Genomic DNA, 6912 nt, shown 5'->3' on the forward strand with positions numbered 1-6912 from the left:
ACAGCTCTGCATGCATCCCCTGGATATTATTTTAGAAACTGCTTTCATCGCGATGCGATGTTTACAGAGAGAACAGCTGTGAGGTCCGTGCAGAAAGCAGAGCAGTGTGTAAAATATATATAACTCGGTATAACAGGCCTATTCTCTTTATTTGCTTTAGTTTAGTAGATATCTACAAACAAAGAGTCGATATTTGTCTAAGACCATTTAGTGCTTCACATAATAAAATACACAACGGCTGTAGCCTGTTTATGCTTTAGGAGTTGTGTGTGTGTGTGTGTGTGTGTGTGTGTGTGTGTGTGTGTGTGTGTGTGTGTGTGTGTGTGTGTGTGTGTGTGTGTGTGTCGTAGTGTGTGTGTGTGTGTGTGTGTGTGTGTGTGTGTGTGTGTGTGTGTGTGTGTGTGTGTGTGTGTGTGTGTGTGTGTGTGTGTGTGTGTGTGTGTGTGTGCAGATGCGGCGGACAGACAGGTCTCAGTTGGTTTGGTGTCCTATGCTTACTTTTAATACTTGTAAATAAAAATGTTGGCCCGTAATTTCGTTTACGCCGGGGGAGGTGGGATATATCCAGTTACGTTATTATGCTTTGAGTGCTCTTATACTTGTTTGAATCTGAAATTGTATATATTTATATAAATATATATACCTATATACAGTATATATATGTGTGTATATGTCCGCATCTGTAGCCTGTTATTGTCTCGTTATACCGCACTGTCAATTAATTAAAAGTAAATATATAAGTCATCATGAACACATCTGTCCATCTGACAGAGTGCTGCTGTGCCTCCTGTCATCATTAATGGACGTCTCTTTAAAATGACCGCTCGGAGGAGAGGAGTTCTCATTTCTCTAACCGCCAGATGGTTCCCCACCTCTCTCCTCGGTTCCCCCCCTCGGCTCCTCTGCTCGCATCTCCTGTGAGCGGGACTATGACACGAGGATAGGAGTCGAGGATAGGAGTCGAGGAGGGGAAATTAGTGAAATGAGAAAGGCCCTCTGTCTTCCTACTCTCATGAGGTTCAGTCTCTGCCGACATCTCACCCCAATCCTTTCCATTGTTTGTTTTGTTGTTTTAACTGCAACTCTGACTGTGTGTTGTTGGCAATTAAACCTCCATTGATTTCTGTAATAAAAACCACACGTTGTCTGCAGCACCATTTAAATAATCAATGCAGTGGATATGTTGGTTATATATTGAAACCTTTAACCTGTTATATGTTGTTTTCATGGTCAATATATGCATGGGAAACATTTAATTGTTTTCCCTTGCTACATTAATTGACCTTAGTTAATATAATTTGTTATTTTCTCATCTTACATGCTTACTCCCTCTCCTTCTCCACTTCCTTTCTCTTCCTGTCTGTCTTCCCTGACTTCCCTTTTTCTCTCACCTTCCAATGTCTTCTTTAACTTGTCATCTCTCACTCTTCGGTTATGTTTCCGTAAGGGGTAGATTTTACAGTTACATAATTTGTTTGTGTATTTTTTATCTCAAATGTTCAAGGCTTCAGTAATTTTCTTTTAACATTTGTAGTATTCTTTCCATCCCTGGTTGTAAGAAATATCTGCAAAATGAAAAATTAATCAGTCCTAGCTTTGTATTAAAGAAGACTTTATAAGATTACACAAGTCATTGAAGACCAGTAACTCTCATCTGACGACATGTTATTTAATAAAATTGAAATAATCTTTCCTATACCGTCATGTGAATTGTTTATTTTTAATGAATGAAGTTCCATGTTCTCTTTTATCCAATTTCTTGCTTTTGGATTCATGCTCAAATTAAAATTGCTCATACATTTTATTCTCGTTGCTTCTCGTGATTAACTATCCTTTATTACACCAACAAAGTATACAACCACATAAGCGGCCTGATTGAAATGGCACACTGTTCTGCTGGATGCTGTGGTCTTTCCCTGATTGGAGAAATCTTACAGTTAGCATACTTATTTAAGTTAATCCAAAGGGATGTGTGTGGATATGTCCTGTGGATGTGCATTTATTTGTCCGGGTGTATGTGTGAGCCACAGTAATTGTTGTTCAGGGTTATTAATTCTGCTTCATTGCCAAAGTGGAAACTTGTTCTGCTTGATCAGCTGCTACACATGCTTAGCAGGGCCTCACTATAGGTGTATCGCTGTGTGCATGAGAAATTATTAATATCCTACTGCTCTTAAAAGGCTTTAGTAGATTCAACCTTTTACTCGTAGAAAATACACACTTTAATGTAAAGCTGGATTCTGTTGTCTCAGCTGATGTGGCATCTCCTGGCCAAAGCTAATCTTCAGACGCAATAGCTGAGCAGAGCTGAGAGCTGCTTTTTGGATGCTTTAAAACACATGGTGTGTGTCTGGTGGAACCTGGGCATTGTGTAGAGTGGCAGCCATCAGCTCTGCCCGCTGGAATAGTATTGTTACCGAATAGACCATGTGCATGCTGTCAAGTAAAAAAGTTAGCAATATCACCCGCTTTAAAGCTGCATTCTGCCATGTACAGTAGCATACTGTCGGGAGTGTAGTTTATTTTCTAAGAGAGTGTGTGTGTGTGTGTGAAAATGGGTCATGATGAAGAGAGAATTTGAAATGAATAAACTTAATTGTACTTTAAATGCAATAATAAATGTAACCCTGCTGTGCTGTTCATGGCCAATTCGTATTTGACCGGTACTCACGGTCAAATTTGACTGGTCTGTTTTAACTGCACTTCACCACAACATTTTATTCAACACCGTATGAAGCTGGAAACAATATCTCAGAATACTGGTTTACATAAATAACTGAGGTGAATATACAAAGAATAGGCTCTAAAAATGTATTCCAAAATTTACATTTTATCGATTTGTGGGTGTGTACTACACTGATTTGAGTATCTGTTGGATGAACATTACAGGGTTAACCATTTCCTATGATGGTCATTTTTGACCAGAAACATCATAGGTGATCAAAATTGATTAAACCACTCAAATCTATCAGCAATTGTATATGTTCAAATGCCATACTGTGGAGAATATCATACTGTAAGGCTGTGAGGCAATCAAATATATATTAATGATTGATGACGGTAGTAAATCGGTTAGATTTGACCCGAACACGACAGGAGGGTTAATGGGAACATACCATTAACACTAAAAGACACACCATGCACAAATAATATTTCTTTACACACAAATACAAGTGTAAGCTCTGGATCCTGACCCCCACATCAACAAATCCCTTTTCAGTATCAGTGTGTATATAAAGTAATGTCCTGAGGATGATCTTTCTCCCTGACATAATAATTCACTCTACCTGCAACTATGATGTACTCCTTTTTCTCAAACCTTTTTATGTTTATTTCTTTTGAACTCTTATCACTAATTTCCTCTACCTTGTTCACATTCTTAGTGCTTTTAACATTCACTGTATACACAATATAATACTGAACACTGCAATTATCAACGACATTTCAAACCTCTGATGAAAAACCAGCATCGATTGTCAGAGGAAGGTCTGCAACCGTCTGTAAAATGGCAAAAAACTAACTTAAATTGTTATCAGGATTATTGTCAAATGGACGTGCATGATGAGTAGTGCAATAATTAAGAAAGTGAATGATACAGACACATTTTCCACTCTTTGTCTGAGGGGGGTTTTGTTTTGCCAACCTTTGAAACCGCCTGGCCTGCAGGAAGGCAGCTAGATCAACTGCAAAAAACATCTACAGGAATGATGTCTTCGTCATGGGGTCGCATCGCTGGTAGACTGGGGCACACCACAGAAATTATCCCTATACAAGCCGCTTCAAGTTAGACGATATCATGCCTGAATCCACCGAGCAAATTGTCATGGAAGGACTCTTTCATAGGTTGCCCACAGAAGTTGCAGTCCGATCTCTGACCACAGCCCTCAGTTTTTTGAGCCCTTAGGGAAAGATGGAGGGCACAGTCCTCCACAGATCCACTGAAGCAGCAGAGTGAGTGTAGATGGCTGAGGCTCAAGAGAAGAGCACCAAGGGGAACTGAGCAGTGGGCCATCTGGACACAAGCTGGGGTCTGATTCTCAGCTGGGTCGCCGGTGCAGGATGTTAGAGACTTAAAACACCAAATGTTTCCTGGAACATCTCTGACAGCTGTTATACAATATTTATTTTGGTATAACTGTTGGTGAACATTCATTAGCTCCGTCTCCAGCATGCTTTGATTTGCGGCATTGTTTGAAGTACACCTAAAAACTCAACAGTGTAGCATTAAAACCCCACCGACCAAACTGAATTTTTGGTAGCAGACACAACGCATAAGTTTAAATGCTCACAATGGAATAGGGCAAACTACATTATTTAGCCTATTTAGTGTTAATGAAATAAACATCCACAGCACACATTACATAGTAAAAGAATAGCAAGTATTATAGGCAATTTTATATATTATAATTGAAGTTCAGTGAAAACAACATTGTTTTTTGTTATATGGGCCTTTTTTTGTTTTTAAACTCCCGTTGTCACTATGCCTCTCATGTAGGGATGTGCATCTCCATCACTGAGGCCGATGCGATGCGCATCTCGATACGTTGCCAACGATGCGATACATTAACGATAAATTTGAAGCAACAGGCGATGCGATACGATACGATTCACCCCTGTTGCGATACAGTTCGATACGATTTGATTCAACATTATGCGATTCGGGGCGATACAATTCAACACAATTCAAAATAAGGATACTTCAATATGGTACAACAGAGGATTTTGTTTTATTCCTTATATGCAGCAAATCATACATTAACAAATAAGTGCTTTACATATTTGGTTCCCTCTACTAGTACTGCGCATCCCATCATGCTGTTTCTTTTTTACCTTAAAAAAACAAACACTTGGACCTTTCAAAAACAGGCCTTTTCACAAGTGTAGTAGTGCTCTCTGTCTCCAGAGTACAGTACAATGTTATAACACCTCACAGTTAAACAATTTAAGGATGCATTGCCCATGATTAACAATTTGCAAATAATAACTACCACAGTGCAATGCCCATACAGCTGCCAGCCTGATGTGCTTAACACTCATAGGCTAACTCAACAGTGAGCAGAAAGCATTGGTGTGGTTTCTATAGGAACAATAAAAAATACAAATAACCTTTCACAAACAGGTATTTCATAACTGCTTACAATTGTAAGGAAGACATTTAAACTATTATTGGCCGTCACAGTCTGCTGTATACTAAACACCACTCTCACTGACAGAACACCTCACTGAGTGATTGAACTCATATGTCTTACTTTTAGACGCCACGTCGTACTAGCTTACTTGTGTACTTTAAAGTGGCTCGGTATCGTTTACAATTTGCGAGCGATTTTTCAAGTTGTCCGTCTTTCTTGAAATATCTGAAGTGTTGCCAAACGTTTGATTTGTAGGTATTTTTATGTGCACTGTGGGTGTTTCTCAATGTCGAGGACGTTTTCTTGGTAGCACATGTACCTCCGAGTCAGATGCTTCAGAAGCGAGGCAATAATCCTTTTCCTAGCCTCGGAAAACGAAGAATGGTGGAACAGGCTAACAGGCTAACAGGTGTGCAGGTGTGCGTAATATGCGAGGCCCCGCAATAAATGGAACGCGATTTCCCCCAAAGATTTGGAAATTCGTCCGTGCGCAAAGCATTGTGGGGACCACGGAGTCTACACATGTGCAGCCTCAACATTTTCCGCTACGAAGTACGCTGGAGGAGCCTTCCTCGACATTGAGAAACACCCTCAGTTTCTCTTTCTCCTCGACTTCCATGTTTGTTGATAACTGAGACTCTCTGCCTCCGTAGTGGCGAAGCACTCTTCACTCTGCTGAGTGCTGACAGGATGAGAGGATATTATATGAATGAATCGTTTTCTTATCGATGCAAAGACGCTACAATCGATGCATCGCGAGTTCTACCCAAACTGTAGCCGATGTGCACTCTTTCAACTGGTGCACTCGCATTTTGAACGTTTATGCCGGTGCAGCGATGCAAATCGGTGAATCTTAACATCCCTACTCTCATGGCTTGTCGTAATAAAAGACAAAGGAAAAATGAAAACATATTTCTTCCTTTTTTATTACTTTTGTCTCCAAGATTATCTGATTGCAAGGTGACCGAATGGTGATATCAAGACTGATGTTTGGATTGCTGAACTTCCTCCCTGTGTGCTGGAATAAAAATAGGTGCCTCTATATAGTAATCCAATAGACAAGACAGGCGTGCAGGCTCAACCACACACACATCTGACTCTTTGGCTTAAAATGTATATGGAAAAACGTAAAGCTTTACTATATGGGATAAGTCCGAGAAGGACAAAGCTTTACGGTGAGTTGTCAACGGTAGGAGCAGAGAGCGAGGAAGAGAGGAATACAAAGGAATACACAGAAGCGAAAGTATAGAAGCATCTGGAGGAAGTAAAGAAAATGAACTCAGAAATAGGAATTTTATTACCAACTGACATGGGCAATTACATTTACACAACTATGTTCTGTTCAAAGTCATGCAGTCAGTACAACACGGGATAGTTTAATATATAATTTGCCTCTATCAATATTGCACCGATGATAAACATCAGTTGTGGCCTGCGCATTATAATGACATGACCCCATTTGACAATCTATGGACTTGAAAAAAGTTTGCTTACATGGCTCTGACGGTGAGAAGGTGTTGGGAGCAGTGTGGGCTGCACACTGATGGGACTATGAGTTTTTACTCAATTACTATTTAATTGGATAGACATACTTTGAACCGTAACATAACATAAGCCTGCTTTTCAATGTCCATTTTCTATTAAAATGTGTTCATTCATAAAAGGTGTGATTTTATAATGTAAATATATTTTTCAAAATGTTCTCTTAGATATAGTGCTGGTATTCCTCCTATCCTTTGCAACCCTTAATTTGGAGAAATGTTGTAGTGGCAATTTCTTATAT

At 39.6% G+C, this 6912-nt stretch overlaps 1 long non-coding RNA gene across 1 annotated transcript in view; it reads right to left on the bottom strand.

Moving 5' to 3' along the window:
- LOC104948798 (uncharacterized) overlaps positions 1-6474 on the bottom strand; it is a 7978-nt gene extending 1504 nt beyond the window's left edge. The window contains exons 1-2 of the long non-coding RNA XR_798732.1: positions 6462-6474; positions 5008-5009 (exon numbers count right to left, since the gene is read on the bottom strand). This is a non-coding gene — a long non-coding RNA (uncharacterized lncRNA). The remainder of the gene's footprint in view (positions 1-5007; positions 5010-6461) is intronic.
- Between the last annotated feature and the right edge of the window lie 438 nt (positions 6475-6912).

The sequence above is a fragment of the Notothenia coriiceps genome, unplaced genomic scaffold (genome assembly GCF_000735185.1).
Source record: "Notothenia coriiceps isolate Sejong01 unplaced genomic scaffold, NC01 NC01_scaffold00015137, whole genome shotgun sequence".
NCBI lineage: Eukaryota > Metazoa > Chordata > Actinopteri > Perciformes > Nototheniidae > Notothenia > Notothenia coriiceps.